This window comes from Pinus tabuliformis, chromosome Q, assembly GCF_031772625.1.
Source record: "Pinus tabuliformis cultivar Carrire ecotype Pingquan chromosome Q, CPIR1, whole genome shotgun sequence".
NCBI lineage: Eukaryota > Viridiplantae > Streptophyta > Pinopsida > Pinales > Pinaceae > Pinus > Pinus tabuliformis.
The window spans coordinates 357992042-358015848 of NC_142296.1; positions in this window are offsets into that span (position 1 = coordinate 357992042).

Sequence of the window (23807 nt, forward strand, 5' to 3'; positions counted from 1 at the left end):
GGATAAAAGCTCGCAGGGGGTGGTTGTTCCCTGTTCTAGGGGGAGGAGACATGCTCAAAATTCCAATGGGTTGGTGTGGCCCAAACCGGGTGTGATCCCCTGGTGCCTTTGACCACCAGTGACTTTGACGTCTTAGATGCTCTTGGGTCACGACACCTGAAGCCACAAGTCAAACCTCGAGAATCATAGACAACTTGACATACAAATAAAATTGATAAATATAATATTGATTTTTATATCTCTAATATAATAAATATTTAATAATCTAATTATAATTGATATTATTTTATTTTACTATATTTATTTATTTTTAAATAATATAATACTTATATTAAAAAATGGTCGTCAATAAATGACTATTAATATAATTCTATGGATTAAGTTGAATGGTTTATAAATCATTTCAATATTTCATTTCATGGTGTATAAGTTATATTAATATTTCATAGTATTGAAATTATCAATACTATACTTTTAATAAAAAAATATAATAAAAAATATGACATTTAGTTTTTATATTTTCTAAATAATTAGTATTGGAAGATTCAGTGTTATTCAATTATTCTTATTTAATTATATATAATATAAAATATTATTAAAAATTTAATTTCATAATTTTTGTTTATTATTCATCAAAATAATTAGATTTAGAATTGTAATAGATGCACTATTATATATATAGAGTTGTATATGTGTTAGTAGGCTTCAAATTAATGACTTTTTCACTGCAAACTTTTTTTTGAAATACTTTGTTCTCTTATCATATATCTTTTAGATTATTAAAACTTTAATTATAATTTAGTTTTTATTATACATTTAATTTAATCTTAATTTATATCATAATTTATTATTATTATTATTATTATTTTTAATTTTTAGTCTATAAAATATATAAAACATCACAACACGACAATAAAAATTCAACTTATTATATATCTAAAATAATTCATTAATAATATCGATATATCTTTACATTGAATAAGAATAGGCTTTTTAATAACCACTCCTAATTATGATATATCACACCCATAAATAACCCACCAACTATAATGGTGGTGAACATACAAAAATAACCTATCTATAGACACAAGAATAACCCATCTCTAATTGTCAAACTCAAATGTAGTTGGGACTATTTGTAATAGTAAACATTGTTAATTCACGTTGCAGGATGATATTAGCTCAACATTGTGACACTCTATACAATAATTATTATTATTATCCAATTTTAAGGTCACTCCCAAGCCAACCATCACATTGGTGTATGAGAGCCCCTTTTTTATGGGATAAGGGACCCACCTCCATGCAGTGATTTGACTTAGCTCAGCATTGTGACACTCTACACAGTAATTATTATTATTATCTAATTTTAAGGTCACAGACAAGCCATACACCACATTAGTGTATGAGATCCCGTTCTTTGTGGGACAAGGGACCCACCTCCACGTAGTGATTTGACTTCTAAATCTACGAAGACATACATACTCTACCCCCCTTTGGTTTTGAACCTGTGACCTCTTAGGAGGAAGAACGTGCTCTTAATCATCAGGGCCACTCAAGTTGTATAAATTAGGGATAACTTTTATGTTTTTACTCTCTATCAACTATTTTCAAGAGCCTTTTTTTTTTCTAAACATAGGGATGACCTTTTTCAAGTTGATAGTGATAAATTTGTTTTTAGATGGCATTATTTTGTATTGAGTTTTCTTATGAGGGATATTTATTTTTATGATTATTTCATTCATATATATATATATATATATATATATATATATATATATATATATATATCAAATTTATGTAGTACTTCTCTGTTCTTAGGTATTTTTAGATGGAACTATTTTTAGTTGTCATGGCTAGAAAGCCATAGCTAACTCAATTTGAAATAAAGTACGATGATGTAATAAATAAATTTTAATATATTTTTTTTTTTGGAATTTACTTGGGAAAGAATGCTTGAGTTAAACGGATCACTACCTAGATCTAGAAACTAATGTGGACAGATAAGATCAAGACAAACTTCCTTCAATTTATTCCTAAAAATCCATAGGGGTTTCTTGATGAGATTTAATATGATTGAAGAAAAAATATATTAAATCATTTAGTATAGAAAGGACACTGAGTAAGGGTGAATAAAGTGCCACAACAAAAAGGGGAGGCTTCAATAGAAAAAGGGAAGATAATTTTTTCAAAATTTAGGGAAAAATCCCAGGCTGTTGGTTTGGAAGATAGTAGATAGCGAGATGCCGCTAAGGAAAAATATGTTAGGGAAGTAAGGCATACAGATACCTTTTCCATAATAACAAGAGGTTGTTGATTCATAGGTAATGAGATATTAGCTCAGGGAGAACTAGTGGTGAAGGTTTAAGGTTGGGTGGAAATTTGTTCATCCTGGGTAGATCGAGTTGGTCATGGTTACAATTTCGAGTTGTTCTTTATTGACAATTTGTTAGCCTCACTCTCTTAAACATCAATAATAAATCCAATTATTAAATTAAATAAATAAAATCATGAGAATTCCTCAAACTAGGGAGTCTAGTTTGGATGAGAGATTCTCTCCAACTAGCTCTCCTAAATTAGTGTGTAAGTTGAGAAATTGTCTCAACCAAGTGAGTCTAAGATAGATGCACTATCTTAAGACCACTTACTCATGTATTTTAATGTATTATTAAATTTTTTGAATAATGATAATTACATGAGCATGAGAGACCACATGATGACTCTCTGCCTTTTCTGCCAATTTAATTTTTGTGTCTTAATTTGTTGTGCATATGGTTATATGGCTTTGTGATTCTTCTTCATGTGGTATCAAAGCCAAAATGTTGGAAAGGTAGTGAACGAAAGAGGCTGTGATCTTATTTCCTGGTGTTTTAAGGTGACGAAAAGTGTAGGAGATCTGTGGAGCCAATGACCAACATATGAGCAAGTGTGAATGGCCTCCATATGAAGCGAGAAGCTGAAAAATTTGTTCTAGGGCACTTTTCCTTTATTTCCATTACGGATTCTCATCCCCCGTTCATCTTTCTTGGATGGAATTTCTTCCGTATCACTGATAGAGATTATATCTAATCCACTCTATACTCTGTTGTTTATATTTGTGTCCTCTTCTTGCAATACAGGAAAGACATTCTCTACTGCTAAAATTGCCGCAATAGCCTTGATCACGACTGATCCGAGCACTATTAGATGCCTAAATTTGGTAGCTGGTCGGCTGGAAAATTGCAATCTAGTCTTCCATCTTCAATGTAATTTATCGCTATTAATATTAACAAAGTTTACTAAAATTTTTCCATGAGACAATGGGTAGAAGCTCTTTACAAGAACACCAGTATGGAGAGATGACTACAATGAAATGGTATGATAAAGGCATGAAGATGACATGCCAACCATAGCTCATTCACCTTCCCCGACCATCAAATTGAAGGTAGGGCATTGGCTACAACGACGGGATCAAATTTAGAGATCCATTCTTGACATAGTGTGCAGGCCGAGATGAAAAGCATATTTCCGGTGACGTTCAATGCGCAAGTCTAGTGAGAGTAAATGTGTGATTGATTGGTGGTGGAGGCCTGAGATTGTGTTCCGTCCATAATTGTGTGGGTAGTTGAAGCCTATTTGCTTGATTTATTTTGGAAGGCCAAGTTCAAATCGAGTTGGAAGTTGATTTATCTTCTAGGAGGGAGAATTTTATTGCTTATTCCAGGTGTGAATATCTTCAATCAAGAAGCTAAATTATTGAGGTAGAATTGCCCCTGTTCTTGGAGGTCGATTTTCCCAACACGAAGGACATTTTTTTAGGCTGAGAGAAAATTTTATCTTGAGATCAAATGTGTATCAGCTTTGTTGGAGACTGAATTCACCTTGAAAAATCGAGTTATTTCCCTTGTCAAGGTCCCAATTATATTATTGGTTGAGGCCATGTCATTCATCCTAAAGAAATAATGCCAATCCACGTGCACGCACACTGCCTCCTGCAAGGCATTCCACCTATGCTCGTTCTGGAGGCTCCAATCTGCCTCGGAAACCATCAGCATCTCCACGGTTGTACAAATTGATTGAGCTGATCAAGTTTTTAGTTCTCTATTTTGGTAAAAATTTCGACTATAACTCTCTGCTTTTCATTCTTGAGTTATCCCTTTCTAGGGGATATTCTTCTTAGTCAACACATTTTTTGGGTCTATGATTCTGGAGATTGGTGCCTATTTTACTGCGTCTTCCACCTTAGCAGTCAACAGGTCGCCGATTGAACCACATCGGGGCACATTTAATTAGTGGCTCTTTCAGCATCCTGTGTTAGAGTGCAGTTCCAAGTTTCAAAATTCGACATCAGCAGTTTGATTGTTGAAGATAACTGGCCAATCCTCTTCAGCAGTGTCAAGATTGATCTTTGAAGATTACTTAATACGTAGTTCAGTGCTTGGAGTTGTTTAGATCTGTTCTCCTTTGGAATTTTTAGAAGATTGATAACGAGTGTGCTTTGACCTTTTTTAAAAGGAGATCCATTCACTTTGTCAAATGACTTCATAAAGTTTAATTTTTTTTTAAAAGATTTCTAATAGTGGTTAATTTGGCACATGGTTTCGGAATACAATATGTTATTTTATAATAGCTATTGTCCCCAACGAGAAGAATGCAAGTAGAAGCATGTTGACCGATTTTCCCAAGAAAGAGCAAGCTGAATGTTGGGTTGCCATTGCTCGATTAGATCTGTGATCGAGTGTGATTATGTGTGATAATGAATCTTTTGTAATGGAGAGATAAGGTGTATTTGTTAAGGAGGTCATTTTCAAATTTTGTTGAAGAAAGCTGGTGAGTCATTTTTTGAGGACAAATTGTTTCAAGGAATTCTCATTGTTGGAGAAATTTCATTCATGATGTTGAGAAAGTGAGGGTTGATGTGAAAGAGAGGTAAAACAGATATTAACTTTGACGCTAGAGCTTGGAATTATCATTGTTTTAGAGTTAGTTTTTGAAGACAATTTGATGCCAAGGAAATGAGGCTGATACTAAGAGGGTGGGGGTTGAATCAATATCGAGGCTTGTTAATCAATTTTTACTAGTTCTAACATTACATCATACACCATCAACTCTTGAAAGAAGAAACATAAATAAATACAAAAGCGCATGAAAAGAATACACGTGTGACACAAATATTTTCGGTGGAAACCCTTCTAGGAGAAAAACCATTTGTCTTCCTTTTCTTAGATATACTCTTTCATTACATTGATCATTGACACCGAGTAGTGTGAAAGCACCAAATTGTGAGGCACGACCTTAATATCATACGAGCACCCACTCACTCCAAGTAAAGACTTGATGGAAGAATAAGATCCAATAACAAGTCACATATAATAATATGTTGGAGGCACCAGCACCCAAATGAGTTTTCAGGAAACCATTTGCATCCAAGCATCAACTATATTCAAAGTTGTAACTTTCTAACTATAATATTAAATGCCAATTGGCTAGGGGAACTAACCTTCTAATTGTTACTAGCCACCCATGTCAAGGAAGCAACCACTCCTTGATTTTGCAAGCCGCTACTTGCTAGAGGCATTGGCACCCTAAGCATCATGGATGTCACTTTCATCCATTTTATCTTGGATCCACTGTCATCAAATATAAACATAAAATCAATTGTACAATAAACCATATTTGCATCAAAACTTCTCTTCTGAGAGACACAAATACTATCAATAATATAAGATTTCTTCCATTGACAATTACAACTTTCATCAAAAAGTAATAACCAAATTGATCTCTGTAATGCAAACCTTTCTTAACCCATTAGTAAAAAATCATATAACATTAACAATGTCACAATAAATTCATCATCATAATCCATAGATACATATAATCAATAATTCTTTAACTCTGAATGCTCACCAACAACATAACCTTGCATGCGTCATTATAACAACAATTTTCTCCCTATCTTCTATCCTTGATAAAAGAGTATATATTTCTTGAATGAGGAAACTAATGTTGACAACGTGATAAAAACTACGAACCCTATCATACTCTACAATGCATACTTCACTAGAATACCCTATAATCATCATGCAACATTATTATCACACTACTTAGTATGGAATCATAAGCCAGAAAAATCTAAGCATCATCATCAACATATTTATTCAATGGAAAATCCATCAGTATTCAAACAAGTATAACTATGGAAACTTATTATCAACACATAATACACAACAATTTTCATTATCAATTATGATCAATACAATTCAACAAGTATATAACTCAATCAACCAAGTGGATATAAACCCTGTAATACTTTATCTTGGAAAATGGGTAGATTATAAGTTCAATAACTAATTCTATCAGTTCTCATCAATCTCTTAGGTCAAAAACTTCGGTCTACAATCAACACTCTCTTAGCATAATCAACATTCCATTAAACACTAAACAGAATAACACAAGGCATTATTTCTTCTAATCAATTATATGATTTATATCCAATCAAGCATTGACAAACCTAATATTCTCAAAAATGTGAGCACGATATCTGCTAAGTAGTATAGAATCAGTAAAAAAAGTCATCGCTCATAAGAACGTTAACAACATGCTAACTTTAGCATGCGTTACAAACAATAATATACTTGACATACAAATAAATCACCCTATGTACTCAATCAAGAATATAATCATCAAGAGAAATGATAACATGTTAGAACTATGCAATATAAATTTGTTGCAGCATAATCCCCTGATGATACAAACCCAAGAAAACAATAAAATGTTTTACCCTTAGCTATTGCAATATCTTAACAGAAACAAACTCAAGTTCCTAGGTTTACAAACCATTGGACTCATTTGTGTGAATAAGTTTACACTATTCACCTCTGATAGTAGGAAAATATACTATTACACATAGACTATTGTCATGGTCACATGTGGGAATTCATTGTACCTCAAACCTCCATTCTTCTACACATGTCGTACTAGATGGAACTCTAAATAGATCACATCCCCTGCAAATCATACCACCAATGCACAAATTGATTTTGATCAGTTTACTAGAAAAGTGATTTCTTTTCTCTACATCATACAATGAATCAAACTCAGCACAACAAAAAAACCCATCACATAGGTTATGAATGCATCTAAAATTCTACTCGAGGAAACTCGGAGTCACTAATCCCTCGGCATTCTAATCCTCACAAAGAAATTATGCATTGGTTTATATTTCGATGCATGATCACACTTGTGTTCAATCCAATCTTGACTCGAAAATGCACAACATACTTCCAACATCACAAAACTCAAAAATGCACAAATGAATTAGCCAAAACACACGCTTCACTTAATGACCACCCATGTGCAAGTATTCCAAAACACTTTAAACATTACATTTCATATCTACCTATGGATATCACTAGGTTGATGCCATTGTTCAACATAATTAAGGAATTTTCACATTTCACTAATCACATTATCACATGAAATAATGGAATTGACCCATTGCATCGTTTTTTTATGCAATCACCATTACAGAACATTCACATCATACTTTATACAAAAAATGTCATGCATTGGTTTTCAAACTTCATCACATCACTTGATCACACACCCCAACACTAGTCACATTCATAGTAGTTTAATATGCCATATGATTACAACCTCATGAAAATTAACCATTACACTTGGAATTTTTCACTCCAAACCCTTTTGATGCCCCCTGTTAGATCACGACTTCGAACCTAGAACACTCATCTAGATCATATGATTCTTGTGAACCATACACTAGATACACACCTCTACAAATATAGATGACTCACCTTGAACACTTCAATTGACCTACTAAATTATCCACATATTTGCATACCTATTTCAAAACAAATCGAAAAAAAGAGTACACTGCCCATATCACTCGCTCCATCTAGAATGTCAATCTATGTTGGTATATTTACACATCATTCCTTATATGTAATCAAGATGAAAATGGATTTCCCACAAGAAACTACTAAAGTAAACTTTGATGGTAATATGATCTGACAAAACCATGGTTAATAAAGTACAACAAATAATACAATCATTTATTGAGGATGAATAGACTTCTTTATAATATGAAGCACTTCATAAATTCAACGCATATCCATTGCCAACATCATATGTATTACAATATCCAATGCTAAATACTTAAATATTAGACTATCATCCAAATAATCATATGCTATGATGTTATATGTAGATAATATCACATGTAATTGCACCATAAAAGATATCCATTAGATTTTCATGAAAAACAAATCAGGTCCAATTATTGTCTCCAACTTCATATTAGTAACACATCATTGCATGAGGGAAAAATAAAAAAAAATATCAACCAAACAATATTGAACTATCTTTTACCAAGTTGACCTTAATTCCAACACAATGCCAACAATCCCCCACTTTTGAATTAATAGAAATAATGGGCTCCAAGTACCTCATCACTTGATATGAGAAGACTTATGGGTGAGTTCTCTCTCTACACCCCCTTTGACATCAATGGAAAAGTGTAATCATGCGTCAATTTTCGGTAGTGATCCCATTATACCTCCATGTACCAAGGCCATATGCAAAAATAACATCTTCTTGATCCTACAACTACTCTTTTTGAAAACTCACTCTCCCCAAGCATGTGACATAACTTCAAATTAAAAATTAGAATTCCTACCGCTAAATATTATGGTTCCTATAAAACAATGTGATGTCAATGCCAAGAAATTCTAAACAAGTGTTGATTCATTTTTTTGTTGGGTGTGACCCCTTGATAATGTATGATACTTTAAACTTCCAATCCAACTACAATTCTTCTTTTGTTTACCTGAGTAATCAACCCTTATGAAACCCTCCCTGAGCTTATGCACTATTCTTCATGCTACTTGTTGTGAGCTAATCATGTAGTCATATCTTGGCATTTTCACACATACCACTCTTCTGTTGTTTATTCATCTTAAATAGTTATTTTCTTCCTTTTAGTTGCTATATTAGCCCCATCTAAAACTATGAAAATCCTTATTCTTTCTTTGTACAATAGTTCTCCTTCTGAATATGTGAAGTAAATATGGACTATATCTATACCTTACTTCCCTTCTTTGCAATCTAAAGAAGATATTTCCTTCAATATCTTAATTTTTTCTTTAATTTATTTCATTACTTTTCCTAGTTTCCTTCTCTCGAGTTCTTATTCATTTGTTATTAACTTTCTAGCGTCTTCCTCTATAATCCTACATCCTCTTGAAGTAATATGAAAACATGTTGTCTATTAGTCATTTGACCTACAAATAGGATGTTTTTCTCTAGCCCTATAGGTTTTAACCTCGTACAGAAATTACCTGCATACGAATTCTAAAACGCAGAAAATAAACAATGCGAAAGCATAACACATAAAACACATATACAGAGAGATTTCCCCTGCATCCCAAAACCCGGACTACTAGCTTGATTTTTCATTATGTTCCTTTTAATGTTACAATACATATTTATACATGTTGAAGAATCCAATACCATGGTCCAAAAACCATCACATCCAAAACCATGGACTGAAAACCATTGCGTCCAAAGCCATGTGCGAAAAACATGTACACCATAGGTAGTTCTGACCAAACTAATATAGGGTCTGAACCCAAAATTTTCCAGGGCGCTACCCCGAACCCCATAGAGTAGGGTTACCTACACCCCTCAAACCCCCTGTGACTACCCTCGCTATGCAATCGGCATAACGAAGGGGGGCTCCGCCCCCCTTATAACCCCCCGGTTAACTACGTGGGCTAGTCGTGGAAAGAATATAACACAACCCAACATTCTCCCACTTGCTATTTTCTTTCCACAAGGGGCCACAAGAGAGCTTAGTCACTTATCCAGCCCTGCAATGCCCATTGTTTCTCTACACCAAGAGAAATTCTCAGAGCTCACATATTTTGTCAATGCATCTGCAATATTCTTCAAAGTGTCCACATTTACCAGCAACACCTTTTTGTCTTCTATCATATCCCTCACAAAGTGACATTGAAAATCAATGTGCTTTATCTTTGAATGATATGCAGGGTTCTTTGCCAAGAGAATTACACTGTCTATCACAGTCTATCCTTATAGCTTCCTGTACTAACCCCATACTTGAACACAATCTCTACAACCAAATTGCGTCCTTGCTTGCATGAGTGGCTGCCTATATAGTTGATAGTGCCACTACAGATTGTTTCTTACTCATCCAACTGACTGCACCTCCAAATAGGTTAAACACATACCCAATTGTAGATCTTCTCTGATCCAGATCTCCAGCCCAGTGTGCATTAACAAAGCCACGAATATCCAACACTCTGTCCAATCTTGGTCTTCCTTGGTAGCACAAACCATAATCAATAGTACCACACAAATACCTGAAACCCGCTTCACTATTGTCTAATGCTCCTTCCCTGGTTTTAACATAAACCTGCTTAATACTCCCACTGCATGTGCAATGTTTGGTCTAGTACAGACCATCGCATACATCACGCTACTGACTTTAGTTGCATATGAAACATGGGACATGTCCTCTTCCTCTTCTTGTCTCTTGGGACACTGTTGAACATATAACTTTACACCTGCAGGAATAGGAACCTTCACGGGTTTACTATCCTGCATATTAAACCTCTACAATATTGTCTCGATATACCTCCTCTGGTTTAACCAAAGCTTCCTCTTTGTCCTATCTCTTTTAATTTCCATGCCCAAAATACAATTTGCACCACCATGATCTTTAATGTCGAATTTGGAGGACAAATGGGTCTTCAAATCCTGGATAATGTTGGGTCCGTATAATACTAGTGATTACCCCATTACTATTGTAGTTATATCCCTTATTAATATTGTTGTGCCCCTATTTCCCCCATATTGTTATTACTGTGCCCCATAGAATCCCTCTATTGTTATTTTTGTGGCTTTATATTATTATTGTTAGGTCGGCTGGATTATATTGTGACTCCTTAGACTCCTATATATAGAATGGAGGTTTTGTCATTTGTATCATCCAAGAATTGTTCATTTATGTAATGTAAAGGAGGTTGTCCCCTCGAAGAGGCCAAATTCTAAGGCGTCGATCTATCTCTTCTATCTTTCCTTGAGCTGGTTTCATAACATTTGGTATTAGAGGTTTGGATTCTAGGGTTTCGCTGCTCCAAACAGGTCATCGTGGAATTTTCACTATAACTTTTTTTCTGTGACGTTTCAGAACCTGCAAAAAAAACCCATTTGAGAAGAAATTGCGTTGAACCTTGGGTCCAAATTTTAGAGATTTTCGCGCGATATTTGGGAGATATGATCTGAGGAAGTTGGTCTTTTTGCAGACTCCTGAATTACATTCAAAACAGGTGACCTACGGAAAATCGTCAAAACCTTCTCTCTGGGGATTGGAATGAAGTTTCGTAGGAAGGTACAGAAAGAGGATGGACTATAGTTTCTTGTGGGTGTTTTTCAGATCCAAAGGTCGAAACAGTGACTCGTGACACGTCGTACAAGTTCGCTCTACTGAACTAGTCTATAATCAAGTCATTGTGGGAGATTTCACATAACTCTTCCTTGGAGAATCCAATTTGGGTCAGACTTGTGGCATTGGAAAGAGGACATAGAGGGCTACTACAGGTCACAAATTTAGAACTAGATAATCAGAAAGTACAGAGACACATCAGAGGCAATATCGAGCTCCTACAAAGTGTAAAAATGTGTGTAGATTTTCTTTAATTTTTGCTTAAGCTTGGTTTGAAAATTTATTTTGAAGGAATTCAAAGGGCATATTAGAGAATTATTATCGGTAACTGATGCCCCGAGGAAAGAAAATGCAAACACCTAGTAAGGAACCTGAAAGCTCTAGCATGATTCGTGAAGAAGAAGAAGAAATGCTATATGATATATCAAAATTACAAGAACAAGTGCAACAAGTGTCACTTGCACAAAAAGCAACATAATCTAAGATGGATGGTTTAAGGAAAGATGTAGAAGCTAAGATGGATGGTTTAAAGAAGAGTGTAGAAGCTAAGATGGATTGTTTAAAGAAAGGCGTAGAAGCTAAGATGGATGGCATGGAAGCTAAGGTGAATGGCATGGACGCTAAAATTGATGGCATGGATGATAAGATGGAAGAATTGAAGATAAATATGAATAAGTTGCTACAAGAAATGGTCACTAAGGGTGAAAGGGTACTAAAGGAAACTCATGATGAGAACAAAAGAAATGTTAATCATGATTCCATAGACTCTAATGTTGGATCGAAGACTCACCATATTCCAAAAATCGATATGAGGAAGTTTGATGGCAGGGATCCCGCCACATGGATATTACAGATGGAGCAATTCTTCGATCTCAATAATGTGCAAAACACACAAAAGGTACGTATGACAACTTTATATTTGGAACCAAATCAGTTTGTATGGTATCAATGGCTTTGCTCTCGTAAACAATTTATCACTTGGGCAATTTTTACGGAAGAATTGATAGCACATTATGAGGATAACAAAAGCAACACTTTTTCTAGCCAATTGATAAGTCTCAAACAAAAGGGTTCAATAATGGAGCACATTGAGGAGTTCCAAAAATTGAACATAAGGGTAAAAGATATTCTAGAGGAGCATAGGATTGATGTGTTCATAGGGTCTTTAAAGGATAATATCCAACATGATGTTCGCCTTTGGGAACCTGATTCATTAGAGAAGGCATTCAGGTTAGCAAGAAAAATGGAAAGCAAAATTATGGCAACCAGGAAGCATACCACTCACAACTATAAAGATGGAAGTGTTGTTGCCGCTAGTCTTCCACAACTTATAAGGTTGACACCACAACAATTGGAAGAAAAAAGAGCAAAAGGGGTTTGTTACAGTTGTGATAGCAAATACACTAAAGGTCATAAGTGTGCTGAGAAGAAATTATTTTACATAGATTGTGAAGAGGAAGAAGAAAAAGAGCAAGAAAGGTCAAAAGAAGAGGATATACTCCAGGAACAAAGCCTAGATAAAGAAGAAATGAATCCGACCATATCTTGTAATGCATTGGCAGGAATTACCACTCCTCAAACCATCAAGATAGAAGGACAAATCAAGAAGAAAAAGGTAATAGTGTTGATTGATTTAGGAAGTACTCACAATTTTATTCATTGTAAGGTAGCAAGAGAATTGAATTGCTTCTTATATCCAGCACCAAAGTGTCAAGTGATGGTTGCAAATGGAGGAACAATAAATTTCTCAAGAAAGTGCCATAATATCAAGCTATCCATGGGAGAATATGTATTGAATAGCCCAATGCTTTCCATTCCAATGGGAGGTGCTGATGTTGTACTAGGAGTCCAATGGCTACAATCCTTGGGTACAATAGCTTTTAATTTTCAAGAACTTTTCATGAAATTTTCTGTGGAAGGAAAGGAAGTTGAATTAAGGGGTATTGCAGGGAAACCGGAAAGATAATCATCTCTAACGGTATGACAAAGCTTCTAAAAAAGGAACAAAGAGGTGTAATTGCACAATTATGTTCGCTAGATGTGTCCACAGTGGAATCATCTATTTCTCCATATCTCCAAAAAGTCTTGGACAATCATTCTAAGGTATTTGAGACTCCCAAATGTCTCCCACCTATTCGTGATCATGATCATGCTATCCATCTGATTCCTGGAAGTGTTCCTCCAAACATCAGGCCGTACAGATATCCCTATGCCCAAAAGAGTGAAATTGAATGTATGGTTGCAGAAATGCTAGAGGCTGGTATAATTCAACCAAGTCAAAATTCTTTCTCTGCTCCAGTCATATTGGTGCACAAGAAGGATGGATCATGGCGCATGTGTCTGGATTATAGGGAGCTCAACAAGCTCACTATTAAAGATAAGTTTCCCATTCCTGTCATTGATGAATTACTAGATGAATTGCATGGATCAATTTAGTTCACCAAGTTGGATCTTCGTTCGGGATATCATCAGATCAGAATGAAGATTGAAGACATTCCGAAAATAGCATTTAGAACTCATGAGTGTCATTATGAATTTTTGGTCATGCCTTTTGGCCTTACCAATGCACCTTCAACATTTCAAGGTTTGATGAATTCAATTTTCAAACCATTCCTTAGAAAATTTGTGTTAGTATTTTTTGATGATATACTAATCTACAGCAAGTCTTGGAAGGATCATGTTGAACATGTTGACAGGGCGTTACAACTATTGGAGGAGAAACAATTATATGCAAAAAGATCCAAATGTTTCTTTGGAGTACAAGAGGTGGAATATTTGGGTCATATTGTATCTCATGAAGGAGTTAAGGTAGACCCTAGCAAAATTAAAGCCATTAAGGAATGGAAAATTCCCACATCCATAAAGCATCTGCGAGGATTTCTTGGGTTGACAAGGTATTATCGCAAGTTTGTTAAGAATTATGGGAGAATAGTAGCACCTCTAACAACATTATTGAAGAAAGATGCATTTTCATGGACCCAGAAGCAACAAAGGCATTCGAACATCTTAAAGAGGCAATGTGCCAAGCACCGATCTTAGCTACACCAGACTTCACAAAAACCTTTATTGTGGAATGTGATGCTTCAGGAAATGGAATTGGTGCTGTTTTAATGCAAGATGAAAGACCCATTTCTTTTGAAAGTCGTCCAATCAAGGGAAAGTTTTTACACAAAGCTATTTATGAGAAGGAAATGTTGGCAATACTCCATGCACTTAAGAAATGGCGACCCTACCTAATGGGAAGACACTTCAAGGTAAAAACGGATCATGATAGCCTTAAATACTTTTTAGAACAAAGATTATCCTCTGAAGAGCAACAAAAGTGGGTCACAATGATGTTGGGTTATGACTTTGAAATCATCTACAAAAAAGGGAAGAAAAATGTGGTGGCAGATGCACTCTCAAGAAAGGATGAGGATGTGGAAGCATTGTTGTGCGCCATTTCTATTATCCAACCAGATTGGATAAACAAAGCAAGGGAGGAATGAAAGAATGACGAAGAAGTGTGGGCACTTATTCGAAAGTTACAACAATATTCCAGTATGTCTGATACATTTAGCTGGCAAAATGATTCATTATGGTACAAAGATCACTTATACCTCTGTATGAATTCCCAGCTAAGACAAAAGATTCTTATGGAATTGCACACTTCTCCCTTAGGAGGGCATTCAGGATTCTTAAAAACTTACCACAGGGTTAAGAAGGAATTTTTTTGGGATGGCCTTAAATAAGATATTCAAAAGTTTGGGGCGGAATGTTTGGTTTGCCAACAAAATAAAGTTGAAACAATTAAGACACCAGGTCTATTACAACCTTTATCCATTCCAAGCCAACGTTGGGAGGAGGTTTCAATGGATTTTATCACAGGTTTACCAAAGTCTGAGGGAAAGAGTGTCATCATGGTGGTAGTTGACAGACTTACCAAGTATGCACACTTTTGTGCATTATCACATCGATTTAAAGCCAGTACAGTTTCTACTGCATTTATGGAAACAATTCAAAAGCTACATGGAAACCCAAAGATTATTGTAAGTGACAGAGATCCCATTTTCATTGGAGATTTTTGGACATAATTATTTTCTTGTCTTGGTACTCAGTTAGCTCATAGCTCATCTTATCATCCTCAATCTGATGGGAAAACTGAGATAGTAAACAAATGTTTGGAAGGATATCTTCGTTGCTTTGTATCTGATAAACAGACACAATGGGTCAAATGGTTGCCTTTGGCTGAATGGTGGTATAACACTTCCTTCCATACAGCAAAAAAAATGACCCCATTTATGGCACTTTATGGGTATCAACCACCATCCATCACATCATATTTAAGAGAAAATTCTAAGGTTCAGGCAGTGGAACATCACATCGAACATCAACAACAAGTCCTCCAACTCTTAAAGAATAACCTCGTGTTGGCACAGAATAGAATGAAACAACAGGCAAATCAACATCGCAGTGAAAGAAGTTTTGATGTAGGTGATTGGGTATTCCTATGGCTACAACCATATAAGCAAATGTCCATCAAGCAAGCTAAGAAGGATAATAAATTATCACCAAAGTATTATGGTCCGTACAAGGTGTTGCAAAAGATTGGTACTATGGCATACAAATTGGAGCTTCCTGCAGCTTCTCGATTGCACCTAGTTTTCCATGTTTCATGTTTAAAGAAGGTTATAGGTGACAAGCTCCCAGTTCAAACAATATTGCCAGAACTTGACGAGGAAGGAAAAATTATATTGGAACCGGAAGCAGTCACAGAAACAAGAACTCGATAGCTACGAAATCGATCAATTTCAGAGTATCTTATCAAGTGGAAGAACTTATCTGCTGAAGATTCCACATGGGAGGATGAGCATTTTATGCAGAAGTATCCCAAACTACTCAAGCGTTGAGGACAACACTTTTTTGAAGGAGAGGGGCATGTTGGGTCCCTATAATACTAGTGATTACCCCATTACTATTGTAGTTATACCCCTTATTAATATTGTTGTGCCCATATTGCCCCCATATTGTTATTACTATGCCCCATAGAATCCCTCAATTGTTATTTTTGTGGCTTTATATTATTATTGTTAGGACGGCTGGATTATATTGTGACTCCTTAGACTCCTATATATATAAAGGAGGTTTTGTCATTTGTATCATCCAAGAATTGTTCATTTATGTAATGTAAATGAGGTTGCCCCCTCGAAGAGGCTGAATTCTAAGGCGTTGATCTATCTTTTCTATCTTTTCTTGAGATGGTTTCATAACAGATAATTTCTTTGTCATTTCCAACCAGCAACATACCATCCACATACAAGACTAGATAAATAACATGGTCACCAATTAATTTAAAATACACACAGTGATCTGCTTTGCTTCTAGTGAAGCCAAGTCCCCGTATAAATGTATGAAATTTATGATACCACATCCTTGGTGATTGTTTTAACCCATACAGAGACTTCTTTAACTTGCATAGTAGCCCTTTCTTACCCTTTGCCGCAAAGCCTTCAGGTTGCTTCATGTATATCTCCTCTTCCAGATCCCCGTGAAGAAATGTTATCTTCACATCCATCTGTTCTACCTCAAAATCAAAAGTAGCAGCAATAGATAAAATTAATCTAATAGAAGTTACCTTGGCAACAGGAGAAAAAATATCACCAAAATCAATTCTCGGCACTTGGGAATAACATTTTGCTACCAACTGAGCTTTCTATTTCTCCACCTTTCCTTCTACATTTGTCTTGTTCTTGAACACCCATTTGCTGCCAATGGGTTTCCTTCTAGCTCGCAACTCCACCAGATCCCAAGCCTCATTTTTTTGCAAAGATGCCATTTCATCAACCATGGCCTCTTTCCAAAGTTTTCAATCCTCTGAATCTACTGCTTCCTTCACAGTTCCGGGATCATCATCAGTAATAGATAAAGAAAAACTTGAACTGAAATCATATGGATTATACCTTTCTAGCTGCCTTCCTTGTCGAATTGATCTTCTCACACCCGGATTTTGTGGCTCTTCATCTTTTGATTTCTCCTCTACTGTAGAGTCTGATTCTTCCTCCTTTAGCTCAAACTCTATCTTCTTATGTTCCTTTGGTTGGACTTCATGTTTAATAACATTTTTCATCTTTCTGAACACCACATCTCAGTTGTACACAACCTTCCTTGTCACTGGGTTCCAAAGCTTATAACCCTTTAAAACATCCTTATACCCAATAAAGATGCACTTTTCAGATTTACTATCCAGCTTGGATCGTTTCTCATTCGGAACATGTACATATGAATCACATCCAAATATCCTCAGATGTGAAAGAGAGGGTTTTTGACCAGTCCATACCACTTGTGGAGTCTTATCCTCCAAATCTGATGAAGGTGATCTATTAACCGGGTAACATGTTGTCTCCACTACCTCTACCCAGAATTCCTGTCCTAACCCGACACCACTAAGCATGCTTCTTGCCCTTTCCATCAATGTCTTATTCATTCTTTATGCAACTCCATTTTGTTGAGGTGTATATGGAGTAGTCTTCTGTCGTGCTATACCACACTTACAAAATTCTTCAAATTCCTTGCTGCAAAACTATCCACTGTTATCTGTCCTCAGCACCTTTATCTTCTTCTCTATCTATTTTTCCACTAGAGCCTTATATTCTTTAAACCTATCAATGACTTTAGATTTCTTCTTAAGTAAATATATCCATGTATTCCTTGAGAAGTCATCTATAAACGATACATAGTACACAGACTTACCCAGTGATGGAACCTTCATAGGTCCAAACACATCACTATGCACAAGCTCTAATATCTGTTTCACCCTCTTACCACCAGAGGGGAAACTCACCCGATTTTGCTTCCCATATACACAATTTTCAGAGAAATCAAAATCCAGAGAGCTATTACTCATACCTTCTACCATACCTTTACCATGAAGTATTCAAAGGCCCTTCTCTCCAATATTTCTAAGCCTTTGATGCCACAATATGGTCTTATCTCCAGATACAACTAGATTTTTTGCTCCACTTTCAGGAACCACAGAACTGTTGCACCCATCAAAAACAGTGCTAACTTGGAGCTTGTAAAGAGTTCCAATCCAAACTCCCTGCATCAATACCAGTGCTCCCTGAACCATCTTGCAAGTATCCTTATCAGACACTATTTTTACACCTGCATCATCCATCTTGCTTATAGAAATTAGATTTCTGGCTAATGCAAGAATATGGAGAACACCCGGAAGTGTTCTAACCCTTCCACCTTGCAAATTCAACTTTACTTTTCTGCGGCCAATGATTCTAGCCTTCCTATCATCCCCCAAGAAGACATCACCACCATCATATTTTTCATACTCGCAGAATCACTCTCTATGGGGAGTGGAGTGAAAGGATGCACCTAAGTCAATCAACCGTGCCTCATGGTCTACATGTGTACTTGAAGAAGCCAAGTACACATCCCCACCTTCATCTGAGGTGGTTTTCACTTCTGCAGAAGGAGCATCATCAGATCCCTTTCCTTTATGAGGAGCTTTAGATTTACAGTCCCTTTTGTAGTTCCATTCCTTTCCGCATTTCCATCACACCACCTTTACAGGTTTTCCTGGAGATTTATATCTCGCTCTATATTTAGAATTCCCACTCAATGACTTATTTTTGTTTTCGTTCTAGGACCATCCTTGTACAAACAAGGCATCACCATTCTGGCTCTCCATATTTTTCTATCTCATTTTCTCCGTCAGCAAGGATGAGAATATTTCATCAAACTACAAGGCAGTTGCATTGCTACCTATTACAATAACCAGAATATCCCACGAATCTGGTAGAGAACACAACAAACTAATGCACTTATCTTCATCTAAAATTTTAATATCAACAGATGATAACTAAGTTACCATAGTATTAAATTCATCCAGATGCTCTATCACCGAGTTTCCATCTTTCATCCTCAGGTTATACACCTTTTTCTATAGGAATAGTTTATTCACCAGAGACTTAGATTGGTACAAAGTCCCTAACTTTTCCTACAAAGCCTTCATCATAGCATCCCCTAATACATTCAGCAATATTGAATCTGAGACACACAATCGTATTGTGCTCTTTACCTTCCAATCCAACTTCTTCCATTCTTCATCAGACACTCCCATTGGTTTAGTCTAGATCTACCGCAATCCACTGACCTTTATCCACCAATAGATCCTCCATCTTGAGTTTTCACAACTCAAAACTCTGACCATTAAATTTCTCGATCTCTATCTTTCCACTACTCACCATATTCTTTCACCACTAGAATCAATCTTGCAGATCTCCCGTTGAATGGGGTATACCACAGGCCCAAGTGAAACATCTCAACAACAAAGGTGTCCTCTTGAATCCAAAACAACTCCGATACAAAATGTAGGTTTTAACCTCGTACAAAAATTACCTGCATACGAATTCTAAAACACATAAAACAAACAATGCAAGAGCATAACACATAAAACACATGTACATAGAGATTTTCCCCTGGATCCCAAAACTGGGACTACCAGCTTGATTTTTCATTGTGTTCCTTTCAATGTTACAATACATATTTATACATGCCGAAGCATTCAATACTATGGACCGAAAACCATCGAATCCAAAACCATGGACTGAAAACCATCGAATCCAAAACCATGGACCGAAAACCATTGCGTCCAAAACCATGTGCGAAAAACATGCACAAAACCATAGGTTGGTCTACCTAACCTAATATAGGGTCCAAACCCAAAATTCTCTGAGGTGCTGCCCTGGACCCCATAGAGTAGGGTTACTTTCACTCCTCAAATCCCCCATGACTCCCCCGCTACAAAATCAGCGCAACGAAGGGGGGGCTCTACCCCAGTTCTAACCCCCTGGTTGACTACATGTGCTATTCATGGAAAGATATAACACAACCCAACAAGCCCCTCTACCAATAATATATTAGTAACAATTGTATTTTTAACCTCAAGACTCATTCTAACTTTTCCTATAACCTTGTCTAGTGCATTGTTTCCAAGAATAACATTTCCATATTTGGTTTTTTTAAAGAGAAAAATATGTTCTTATCTATACTCATATGATGAGAACATCCAGTATCTGTGTACTAATGATAATCTTCCTCTAGTGCAAACAAAGGCTGACTACATTTAACTTGATGCTATTCCTTTTCCATCCATACTTTGGTATGTTGGCTACTAAGAGAGGCATATTATTTTAGCCTTTTGTTAAATGCATTCTCCTTTGATATCTTTTTCACTTTTCTTATTTTGGATAGTTTCTTCATGTTGTCCAAATTCTCTTAAATAACTCATTTACTTTCTCCTACACTTATTTTCCACATGTCCAAACTTATTTCATGTGTAGCATCTTATGTAACAAGGGAAGGAGGGAAAGGAACATGTCTACACTACAAGGAAAATACCCTCTAGCAAATGTTTTTGTGGAAGCCCCTATAAAAATATCCAAAAAATTCATTTACAACACAGGTCACTAGTAGAGTTGGGTGGGAAGATGTTTTAGAAGACTTTTTTTAACGACGAGTCTATAATAGACTAATGCATCGGTGCATTACTATTAATATATGCACCTGTGACTAATAGAAAATGGTGCATTATGCCAGAGTTATTTTTTATAAAAATAAAAAATAGCGGTGCACTAAGCAAATAAGACGCATTTGTGCATATACTACTTAGTATCACTGTAAAAGGGTTAAATTTAAATAAATATGGGTCATATAATTTATTTTTCCCAGTCCAGTGCTATACCCTCATAACGCCCTGGTGCATAAACAATTTGGTGCACAATTGTGGGTCTTTTAATTTAGAAGCAGTTGTACACTTATTATATTATACACACTGGTGTCATTAATTGAACGAAAGGCCCTGATGCTTAATAGAAAATTTTCATTGTTGCAGTGTTGAAGTCCTTGGTGCATATACTATTTAATAGCACTCGACAATGGTTGAATTAAAAAAAATGTTGATCAACATAAAATTCATTTTCACTTTTTCGATGTTATACTGTCACAAACCAAAGGTACAATAACTGTTTATGAAAGCCCCGATGTATAAAGGACATAGTTCACTATTGTAGGGTTTTTAATTTTAAAATTTTGGTGTGCTTCTTATATGGTATGCACCAATTCCATTAAGAGAATTGTACAACCTGGTGCTTAATATGCAATCGTGCACTGTGGAATGGTTATTTTTTATAGAAATAAAGATAATAGTTCTATGAGTAGAATAGGCACATTGGTGTGTACACTACCCGATATCATTGAAAAAGGGTTAAATTTAAAAAATGTCAGTCATAAAATTAATTTTCACCATTTTAGTTCTATATTGTCATGAAGCACCAGCGTTATCCCTATTTATGAGAGCCTTGGTCTATAAACAACATGGTGCATGTGGAAGAGTTTTCAATTTACAAATGGTGGCATGCTTCATATAAAGTAAGCACTGATGTAGTGAAAAGAAGTGTATGCCTGGTAACATAAAATATCCCACCATGGTAGGGTTGTTCTTAATTTATAATTTATATGGGTTAAAAAACTCATAATTTATACCTTGTGGATGCTATATGTATGCATTGTTAAAATAATTCCTTATTGTGTAGCCTTATCGATTATTATTACCAAACTTTTCTATGATATATTCATGTCAACATTGAGCTAAATATTGATTGAAAACTATTTATATAAAAACTCAAAACCTTAAAAAGATTGATTGCACGCTTTTCTAAATTTTCAAATCACTTCAGATTTTATGGTATTACATGCAAATGGGTAATCAATTTGGAATCCTAGAATATTATTGTGAAACTAGCAACAATGTCATCGAAATTTGAAAACGTTGTTGAATTTTGCCATGATCATATCCAACATATAATGGAATCTTATTGTGAGGCCAACTATGGCATCCTCCAAATTTGAAAAAGATGTTGAATCACGTACTCTAACTATTTGATGGTTTTTTTTCAATGAATTTTGTTTTAATTTATTGAGTAAATTGTCTAAATTGTAATTGGGTATAATTTTTTTGTTTTCGAAGGTGCTAAACCATTTTATATATTAATATGCTATTAAAAGGTATAATTTTATTTTAAATTATATTTTCAAAATTAAAAAATATAAATCAATTAGCTAAACCGAGAAGATACACAAATCTAGATAATATCAAGATTTAGAATGCCAACTAAAATATTTACATAAACCCACAGGCGGACTTTGTAAAAAATAAAAAATGTACTCATACAAGTAGAACTAATGCCTTCAACCCAACACTAGATGTCACTTGCAATGACATGAAAATTAAAAATTATTGTGTGCTAAGTAAGACTAGAGCAATGGTGCATATACCACTCGACAACACGAGACTAGTGTTAAAGTTAAAAAAACAGTCGGTAATAAAATTCATTTTCACCATTCTGGTGCTACACTCCCACGAAGCCCTAATCCTTAATAACATATTGTGCACCTATATTTAATGACATTGTTAATGTTTCTTAGGGATATATTGTTATTTTCTTTGGATAATTTCATTTCATCAATTACATATTTAATTCACCCCACATCATCACAAAATCATGAAAAGCTTACACAATTATACATAAAGAACAATATCATCATCAATGTAGATGAACATGAGGGAAAAATATAAGAAAAGTATTCAATAGAGGCACCAATATTGGTTGGAGGCCAAGCAAAAATCCCACAAGGTGGAATAGCCTTTTAAATTCTTCTTCTTATTATATTGTCATTTAATGTTTCGACAAAGAGAGAGTACAATAATTCAATTCTTTATCCACATTACTATATAGAAAAATAAACCAAACAATATCCCAAAGATGAACCTGGAAATAATACTAATAAAAATAATTGTTCACTAGCCTATATTCAATTGTCATCAACTCATAGACTCCGCGGTCAACTGATATCAGTTATCAAAATCGAATCCTAGGTTCCAAACAAATGGAGAGAGAGAGATGTTCATGCAACTCAAACATTCCAGATACACACATAGAATTACTTGCCCATGGTTGCAACCAAAAATATCCTGTGGCATCCCTATAGCTGAGAACTAAAAATGCCAATCACACGTGCGAGCTTTAGATCCTGTAATTTCAGACCTAAGTGAACCAACTTCCACAGATCAACGTCAGACCTGTGTGAGCCAAAACAAAGAAAGAATAATGATTATTGACCTGTAAATGAGGGTCACTTGAATTTCATTTATAGCCATCTAAGGGTGTATGATTTCTCTTTTGGGCTAACCTTTCCTTTTGTGTACATGTGGGTCTTCATATTAAAATATATTTTTCCTTAATCAAATTAAATTCCTCCAAGGGCTAGAAGGGGTCTTCCTTGATGATGA